The sequence below is a fragment of the Vollenhovia emeryi genome, unplaced genomic scaffold (assembly GCF_000949405.1).
Source record: "Vollenhovia emeryi isolate VEMERY1.0 unplaced genomic scaffold, V.emery_V1.0 DF939157.1, whole genome shotgun sequence".
NCBI classification, from domain to species: Eukaryota; Metazoa; Arthropoda; class Insecta; order Hymenoptera; family Formicidae; genus Vollenhovia; species Vollenhovia emeryi.
In genome coordinates this window covers 1,442,454-1,452,820 of record NW_011967209.1, presented here as the reverse complement: position 1 = coordinate 1,452,820, position 10,367 = coordinate 1,442,454, and the positions used below count along the sequence as shown (strand labels likewise).

Below are 10,367 nucleotides of genomic sequence, written 5' to 3'. Positions count from 1 at the left end.
GGTCCAAGTTCTAGCATCGTGGACACAGGCCAATACGGATTCGTTTAATCGTGAGGAAATTAATTGACTATCTATGATTTGCTGGGTCGCATGATTAATTAACAGCGATTCCGGAGGGACGCGATTGCCACTGCGAGAAAATAATCAGCGATGGTGAGCGTTTGCCGGCAGGCGTCTGCGGCAAAGGCAGACACTTTTAATTGCCGCGAACGTGCGTCGTGAACATTTCGTCGCGAACGAGGTACTGCGACATTCTGGACCTGGTAGCCGCGACATTAACGTTAGTTAGCAATTACAATCCCAAAAGAGTTTCCGTCAAACTGCAACGTTAATGAGAAACCTGTTTGTCACGTTGTGAATTCCCCGTGGAAGCATTGTACACGTATTCACGAGCATACTAATTGCCGACTCGAATGGAAATAAATTGATATCAGTGACAGTTAATTCGAAAACTCTACTCGACGACGGCCAACGTGATGACGAGGAATTTTTCTCGATGAGGAATCTCGCTCTCCATGAAAACCACCAAATCAAGGACGTGAATCTCAGAACAATATAAGCTTCCAGGCATCTCGAGTGGAGAGCGAGTATTAAAAAAAAGATTATATGAATAATTCTTGTTATCGTATATGTTGTAAGGTAAGCGACGTTAAATTGTTCAATACAAATACACACGAGATGTTAATGATGGAAGCAATTTTGTGCATGCATCAGCAAACGTTTGTAGCTACGGGAAGGGATAGGAAGCGCGGCGCCTCATTATTTTTTCAGCTGAGCGATCAAGAGACCAGCCATTACCAGCGTCTATCGCCAAAGAGTAGGCACGCGTGCGTTTTTAGAGAGGTAATTAACTGGCCCTGTTTTCGGAGAAGCCACTCGCGTGCCGTTCGATTCCTACTAGTGCTGTATCTATTAGCTACACACGTCTACAACCCGTTACTCGGATACCCGAGCATTGACAATATCAATTTCCGTTAACAAACGGGTTTCATTGCGAGTTCCGCGTTTAACGGTAGCGTTCGGAATTCATCCTTCAAACCGATTCAGTTGTTCCGATCTTTATTGACTGTCAACGCCCAGGCATGTTATTAATCGTACCAACGCTCGTTTCTGGCGAACCGGGGACAGATTTTATCTGCGCAAACACGTCCTTTCAACATTCAATATTCTAATTATTGAAGGCTTCTATATTCGTTTCAAACGATTGATTATCTGTACATTTTTAGAGAGATGGAAGAATTTAATAGGTCAACAAATATATAGAACTGATATTTGAAATTTTTTTCTAAATGTGAAATATTAATATATAAAACTAAAGCGACCGGCATACGATACCATTTTTGCTACTGGAGTGTTCACGAGAGCCAATTATAGTAGAATTATTTAGCCTTAAGTCACCTAATTTGAAACCCTGCAGTTTTATTGGTTCTCTAAGCAATCCAGTAGGAAAATTGTATCGTATGCCGTTGGCTTAATATCTGAAAAATTGTTTAGTAAAATGGGAGTTTTTAAATGAGACAATTTAACGCGCGCACGATTTCATTACATTTTGTTTGTAAACGTTCTACATAATTACACGTTTCTAGTAATGATAATAACAAACTAGAAATAGATGAAAATTATTGCGTTTATTATAATTATTTGAAGGATCTAGGTGCAAAATTCTTTACTTGCAAACTCTATCACTTTGAAATACATGCATGCGGCTCAAACTTTACCGGCAGCATATGCAAACCGCCGTTGGCATGTTAAATCGTTATTTGATTACTATTTTTACCGTTTTGAGTTTCTCTGCGCGCGTGGGAAATGAGTTATACAATTTTTATAGACCGTTGCGAGCTAAATTGACGGGTTAAGGGCGCGCTTTCGGCACCCTCGCTGGACCGTACAGCCGAGATCGTTAGAGCTTTCGTAGGTGAGAGAATGCCGGGGGCTACGACTAAAAGACGGCCTGACGACCGGGCACCCGCCACTTTTGCAACAAATCTTTCTGTCTAAATCAGTTTCGCGAGTGAGATAAGTGTTTCGGCATCGGACCCCTCCTAACTTGAAGAAGTGAGGGAGAAGACATTCATAAATCAGGCCTACTGATTCAACACGTTGAGTTTATCTTTGCGATAAAACTTGGGATATGGCAACAGAGATGTCTAGATTCCACAGTTCATTACGTAATACGGCACTTAAGATACAAAGTATATAGAGATATTTTATTATTAGCGAGGTTCATGTCAGAGGTGACTTCAGTACTGACAATACAATTAAAAAGGCTGATGTACAAACGTGTAATTTGAATTTGTGTAAGAAATTGAGCTCATATTTTAGTTTCTCCGACTGGTGTAAGATTAGCTGGCAGTCTCCAATATTTACCAATAATACTTCATGTATGTTTATTCCCGTGGCCTTGCTTTGAACGTTTCCTTAGCCTATTCGTTTCCTGGACTTCGTTAGATTTATTTGAAAATAATGTTTCACGGAGTACTCGGTGCGAAGGTGAGAAAACAAGCGTGTCACAATAAATCAGGCTCTAATGTATTCTATAGAAATACCAAGATTTGCGAACAACTAGAATTTCTTAAGAGAACTCTACAGATCTCATACACAAGTCACATTAATTAAAGTTAAACAATGTATAAGATTGTCGCACGGCAATGTTAACGCTTTTAACGTCCGTGATACTTGAACCCATCTCGTGCATGCGAGTATTAAATATTCTTAGTTATCCGCGATCCATTCTTATTTGAACCGGGCAAATCGCTCTGTTCTAAGAATACTCTTGACATGAGAAATGAGAGGTAGTTTCAATTTTCATCGATTAATCCTCCGTATTGTGCGCGCGTGGCGGATAACGTCGATTTATCGCGACCTGCTCAATTACTATCCCCGATGGCGATTCGTTCCTCGATATATAAAAATAACGGGAATATTCCGAGTTTCGTCTTCGCGCCTCTCGCCTTATATTTCACGCTGTCAAAAGATGAGCGAGCGCGTCGTGTCGGGCGATCGATGAAGGTGTGGGCGGTCAAGTAACAAAGCGCGCGGTATAAACAGGAACGTGGGGTGGTTTTTTATTGGCGGCTGCTTTTCGAGGTGCAGGCGCGAAGGACTGTCTCGCCCTTATCGACCCACGAGCTTGTCCACGGACTTTTCTACGTTGTTTGCCGCGCCGGCGATGCTCGGTGATTCATTTTGCAACACGTGAAAAGAAAAGGTACATCTGCCTTTTGAGAAAACACGAAGCCTGTCGTTGTCAGTGAAAGTTCTTAAAAAATCATCGCAGATTTCAATGACCGAAGAGCCGAAGCTGTAACATTGGGCATTTTTACGCGGGGAAAAGATCCGGAGTGAGATGGCGCGGGTTTTAATTCAAAACTAATCGATGCGTCGTACCAAATTTCCGACGCCGTTTTTATCCCGAGCTTTCGTTGGCGATGGCGTCGGAGATACGCGACGCGATCTATCGATCTTCGTCGGGCATTTCTCGCGAGAAATATCGCGGAATTGTATATATCTGTCAACCGCAGCCGTCCGGAGGATTGCGGTCCGATTTCACGACGCGCGTTATCTCCAAATCGAATTTCTCGATCCGATCGAGGTGTGCGCTCTGGCTGCTCGTTCCGATCGATCTTCCCAGACAGAAAGATTCCGATAAGTCGTCGATAATCTCGCGTCCGCATCGTTCCTCCGCCTGACCTCGGTGCAGCGTCGCTGTCATCGTTCCTAGAAGTATCTCTCTTGGCATTGTTACGCAAAACGCATAAATTCCGAATGGCTTCCTTCGCTAAATCTCACCTAAAAAGGTTTACGGTCTATTAACTTCGCGCACACAGCACAGCGCCGTAAGTCCGACTCACGCCTTCGTTCGTATTTCATAAGCATTTGAGGCCGAAATGGAATTTACGGTTAATCCATTGTGCAATCAGTTTTTTCAACGCTGATCACGCTACGTCCTTTCAAGGCAGAGTAGAATTGAGATCTATGTGCAGAGAGATGTCTCCAAACTTGGTTTTGCAGTATAGTTATGCTAGATGGTTTTGCAGTAAATCCAGCGACAGAGACAGAATCAGGCGCAGTGATATACTGGCATTGCTTAACCCGTCATTAAGTTCCCTTAATCTAACCGTTAAGTTTTTCTTAGCTCAAGTTTCCCCCCTTCATTAAGTTCTTTAACCTTTCCGCTGAAAAAGTTCTGTATCTATACATTTCACAGCCTTCTCGCGCTTTGATTTACTTGCGTAGGCAACACTGGGCTGGCACCTCTTTGAATTTCAGATATTATTTATCCGAGCTATCTCGAAAGATTAGCTATCAGAATTCGATTTATCTGGATGTGGATCTTATGTAACGTAATGTAACCGACACGTTCTCGACAAATTTCCACGTTTCGACGCGAATTCGTTCGACCCAATTCATCATCCACCGAGAACTCCCGAGGCCATTGTTGGTTTTATCACGCGTACAAATACACCCGGTATATATACATCGGCGCTGCCGATCGCCGTCGATTTCTAGGCCGGCGGCCCTCCACTTGAGCAAATATCGTCTCACGCTTCGGGCAACGCTCCTCGTGTGGCCCCGTACTTCTCTTCTCATAATTTCTCATGGTCTCTCTATCCGATCCAGTTCCTCTCTCTCTCTCCCTCTCTCTCTCTTTCTCCCTTTCTCGTCCTACCATCCTCGTCTCCTCCACCTCCGTCCTTCCACCCAGTCTTCGTCGAGAGAGACGCATCCTTCGTACGCTCGGCGTCCCGCGAGGCGGACACGGGCGAACCACCAGCTTCTATCTTACTAACGTCGCGTCTTCCAGGCTTTACACCCTCTCCGCCGTGCGCCCCGACGGCACAAAAATATGGAGTACCTTGGCCTCTCCGCGCTTGAAAGTAATTGCCTGTACACTGGCGGCGACTCGCAGCGCGGCAACGATCGGCAACTCCTCCGGATCGGCAACTGCGCCGGAGCCATTTCATTCTGGAGACGACACGACTTCCGGCAAAATAGTGGCGGTTCTCGGCGATATCGTACGTTGTACCGTGGTACACGCGCGTGTACATACCAGAACAAAGTGGAGGCAATCCTAATGTTTTCATAAACCGAAAAAAAGCAACGAGTGATTTTGACATCGCCTACGGGACTAGATTCTTGAATTTGGTCAAGCAAAAGAAACGTATGCGCAAATTCTGCTTTTACAGAAACATTGCAAGTTGATTGGATCGCATAACTTTGAGCCAATCGACTTGCAACTTTTCTGTAAGAGCAGCATGTACGCGTATAGAGAAAAGTCCCCTATTATGAGATAGGATTCTAATATGGGAAAGCGGGGATTCTGTTAAATTAATGGGCACCATCAGTTGATTCCACTATGAATTTATTGCCCTTGGAGCGAAATTTGTTTAGTGGAACATTTATTGTTAGATCGTGTAATCGTTGCAAAAAAAAGATCTGTGATTTTTGCTCTGGGGGATAAAAAAGACAGTAACCCATCTTGGGGCCCACAATTAGCAATCGAATTATTTGGATTGTTCGTAAAACTCTACTCTGGGAAAAATTTTGACCGTTTTCTTTGTAGTTAAGCAACTTAACATTTCGGTTAGTGCCTCTTAAGTGAAAATTATGTTTGCGTTACTGAATATCGACAGAACTAATTGAGAGAATTGATTAGTATTACTTAAAAATCTTGGATATAGATAGAGTATTGCGCTTTTTAGTTACGCGGGGTAAAATTCGTAAAAGATTAGAGTTGCGAACAATCCAAATAATTCGATTAAATAGATTGCTAACTTTTTTTCCCAGAGTGGGTGTTAAAAATCTGCTATCTCATATTAGAAACCTGTCTCATAATTTTCTTGCGAGCAAATTCAGGAGTCCAGCCCCGGGTCCATCGTACGTCCGTGCATACGCGAATCGCGTCGAATTTCAGAGGGAACAATTAATTGTAAGACGCATCGACAACGAGAAAAGCCGAAATATTGGAGAGGTTCGCCCTGGAAAAATCGGCGATCTGGACCGGCGAGCTTGTCGCCGCCCTGTTTATCATCGCCGGCGACAATTAAGGGATTAGCGGAACCGGTTTGCGTACTTTCTTTCACAGGCGAGTCGCATCTCGCAGCTTGAATAAGTAGCCATTTACTCGCCTGCGCGTATGGCCCTTTCTCGACACGGTGTGGCTCGCCCCCTACTTAACGCTTATTCCTCACGTCCCCTCGTGTCGTGGACGACTCATCCCGTATCATCCCCCTATTCTCCGCTGTCTAACCCTCCGAAAATCCTGACCAATGGCGTACAAGCCATGGGATCCATTGTCGATCTGACCAATCGTCGCCGCCCGTTCCACGCACACGCGAGATCGGTTTCACGCATAACAGACTATTCTTCGCACTTTTTTCCACCCCTCCTCCCCCCCTCGTTCGCCGCCCTCTCCGCCGCGGGAAAGGGGCGAAGAGGTCTATAAGCTGCTTTAAAATGCATATCGATTTAGCCTAATGACCGACGCCGTTCCATCAGGTCGCATCTGCGGATTAATAGGACAGATCGGTCACGGGGAGAGAGGGAGAGAGAGAGAACGGTTCGGCAGCGCCGCGCTTTGTTTCCCAATCGCGCGGCGAACAGATTGCGACCGGTTGTCACAGTTTCTTACTTTTTTCCCCGCACTCGCTCTCATGTATCCGCGGTAAACGACAATATTTCCAGTCTATCCCAATTCGCCGTGTTGTCGTACAGTTATGGTAGACCGGCGTTCCGATGCCGCGACTCGAAATCATTTCTATGCTAATGGTGCCTGCGTTCCATCGATCATCGTTAAATGCAACGTCACCAAGTCCCGTACTTGGCTATTTGCGCTTGAGATCCTTATGCTGACGCACGATATTACAACATTATGATAATATAATCATAATATAATAATAATTCTTTGCACGTAAAAATTATTTCAGTATGCCGTAGAAGAGTAAAATATCCTATACAGGGAATAAGTTAAAGTTTAATATATATTAAAGGGCTTAAAATATTTTCTCTTGTGAAGAGAAAATTAGTAAAAATTAATAATTTAAAAGTAAAAGTATGACAAGAATATTATCGATTATGAATTCATGCCATCAATATGATAGTCGAGACAAATATAAATTAATGTATATAATTATTGATAGTTATATATACTAACAAAATAAATAAGAAGAAAAAGAAATAGAAAAATACAGCATGAAAAATCTCAGCTTTTTAGAAAGAATCTCGTTTATTTAAGTCGTTTAATGTATAATGTATGCATTTGTGTTATTTACATGCGTGATCGCACATATTGTAATTTACAAAGTACAATGCTTTACATATATAAGTAAGCAATAATTTTTCAAATAATTCCAAGCTACGTATTCATTTGTCTTCAATTCATTTCAATTCGTCTGAACAAAACAATGCCGGAATATACATACATGGAATGTGTATACACAAGAGAAAAATATTTACGGTACCACTTGTGAGTGACAGAATAGTGCTGCCAGGTCGCATTTACGTATTTCAACAGCGAATAGAAGAAGTGAGAAGGGAAAAAAGGAGACGTAATAAAAAGGCGTGTATGATGCGTGTACACGCGCGCGTTCACGAGCAATGTGCGAAAACAATGTGTGAAGCCGTGCATGGATCAAGGATCGTTTCTCGAAAAAGCTAATTTATTTCGACGGGGAAAGTCGTATGAGGATCGTCGTTGCCGTGTACGCAAATTGAAATGAATTTTTATTTATCCCGGCGCCTTTAATCCTTTCGAACAAAATTTATACACATTCACAGTGCAGTATTGCTTGCAGTGTTGCGTTTAAACAAATTTTATATTTTACGAAAACACGAATATTCCTTTTACTTCATTTACTTTACTTTTTACTTTCTTTACTTGTTCTATGTACTTTATTTACTTAACTTTTTCCTTTCGTTTTACTCGTAGTTATTTCTTCATACACAAAAAATATACAGTTACTGAAACAACAAAATGGTATAGTTTCAAAATTCGATTGAAATTAAAATTTTGTGAAAGAAATAATCATAATTTATCGATAAGATGAAACTAAATATTCTATATAGAAAAACTATACGTGATTAGGTATTTAAGAGTATATACACCAAATTTGTAACAATTTCATTGCAAAGTGTTTTTTACTCAGGAATTGTTCTGAAAAATGCACTCTTAACAATTACATTTTGTATTGGAAACTATGTGACGTAACATTTCATAATTTTGTTTTACTGAGGTCTGGTTTATACGTTACTGTTTCGTAATTTATTGCATTTCTCTCCTCGACAAATCTGAGTTTTCTTCAGTTAAAAACGTTGTTCTAGTGAAGGTTCAAGTGTTTGAATTATTATTGCTATCTATATAAAAATACATACAGTGATACACATTGCAATTGATGGCAATCATTTTATTGGACGTTATTTTCGAAATAAATTTCGAAATAAGTGCATTCAAATCAGTTTGGCTCATTGATAATTTTTATAGATTTTATAGAATTTCTCTCACACTAACAATTTAACAAACAACTAACATACAAATAACACATTAACGAACATTTCTTTTATTTCTTCTTACTGTTATATCAGAACGTTCGATTAGAAGATCGATCAGATTAAAAAAGTACGGCGTAGAGTTCTTAACTGTATGCACTGAAAACGGAAACCGTTGACCTTGTAAAATATTTTCCAAATATAATAAAAAATATAAATTTAAAATATGTAAATAATAAAATAGATAAAATAATAAAACCCGTAGACATAAAAATTTAGCAGATTATCATTCTCCTTTCGTAAATGTTGCAACTGTAGATCTAAACTTTTAAAGATACCTATTATTCCCGAGAACGTAAAACTTTCACAAAAAGATTTGATTTCGGACGTTTATTCTGGCTTAAACCCTTGAAGCGCTCAATAAAGGACAATAGTTGTTATAACAATATATATCCCAATCTGCGACGGAGGGTGGCACAATGTCGATCTGGGCGTCCCAAAGTGTCAACTGTACCGTTGAGAGGGGAGGCCATGGGAGAGAGAGAGCTCACACTCCACAATGGCGTCGGAAGGGTGGCGTTTGTTATAAATGAAAACGAAATTTAATCACACGTGATATACTGCCCCCTGAGCACGGGGTGGATATGACGATGAGCGCACGAATTCGCATCGTGCGAACGAAAATACGGGCACCTGCGGCTGTTGATGTGCCTCCGGATGCATACCCCCTGTGCGATTTCATTATTAAAAGTCATTAAGAGCGGGTGGGTGCGCGCAAAATAGTATACACATCCGACATGTTACCGCACGTGTTTCTAGATTACGCGAAGGGGATGATAGATTTCTCCGAGCTAGCCAAGAGTTGCGTGATATTACCGGTGATATCTGGTGTTTTATATAATTATATTTTCTTTACTTTCTTTGTTTACGATCGTCTTTTTTTCCTTTCCATTTTTATTAGGGCTGGAGGTTAAATCAAGCCAAATTAGATAAGAAATTTACGTGTAATTTCTAAACTGTTGCATCAAGCGCAGAACTAACAATTATTATACTATTACTATACGATTGATAAAATATATATTTTAAAAAGATATGATTCTGTACTTTATTATAGATCATTTTAGATTACTTCGTGCAATATTTTCAAAGCTGAGCAGTGAGTTGAATTTTTACTATCTTGAGAAGTCTACATTGTAATTTAATTTATTTCTATATTATTATGAACACAAAGAACAATTATTATCGTATATTAAATTATATTAGTTTTAATGTAATATTTTACTGGCTGCTTCTTAACAAAGACGATATAATTGTATTTGTTCCGATTTGTTCTTTAAGCGGACGATATTATTACCTGCTCGAATCATAAACTTTTGTAGGTTTATTCGTTTTCTTTATATTTATTCATTTTGTTGATGTTAATATCATGCCGTATGGCAATAGGACTTTCCGAGTAGACAATGAATAAGATTATGGTCAGCAACTGGTTATACGTGATTTATTTCCTACCCGGGTTACTGTAAAATAATTATAATAAAAGAAAGACATAGGCAAATTCGTGGCAAACAAACTACACGATGGAATTAATAACTTTAGAAAGGAATCCGCTAACAGCAGCAGACCCAGCAACGACACGGCTAACGCCTAGTGTCTTAGCCGTCGCATCGGCCAATGGGACGCCCGGCTGACGAATAAATATGTAAATACAATGTCCAGCGCGCCGCAGGCATAAAACGACACGATATATGGCCCGGTAATTTCTTAATTGCGCCCCGAAAAATTCTTGTCATCGTAAATAGCTGGTTGATTATATTGAAACGGCTCAAGGCGCCGGGGGCGTCTCGTGGATGAGACAAGCAAGTGAAAAAACAAATAAGACCACG

At 40.7% G+C, this 10,367-nt stretch overlaps 2 protein-coding genes across 3 annotated transcripts in view; one reads left to right on the top strand and one right to left on the bottom strand.

The window, feature by feature from the left end:
* Positions 1-10,367, top strand: part of LOC105564959 — a 128,278-nt gene that overhangs the window by 74,588 nt on the left and 43,323 nt on the right. The gene's annotated exons all lie outside the window — the stretch shown is intronic.
* The window catches only part of LOC105564958 (zinc finger protein ZIC 4), a 32,692-nt gene that overhangs the window by 20,637 nt on the left and 1,688 nt on the right, over positions 1-10,367 (bottom strand). The window lies entirely within an intron of this gene.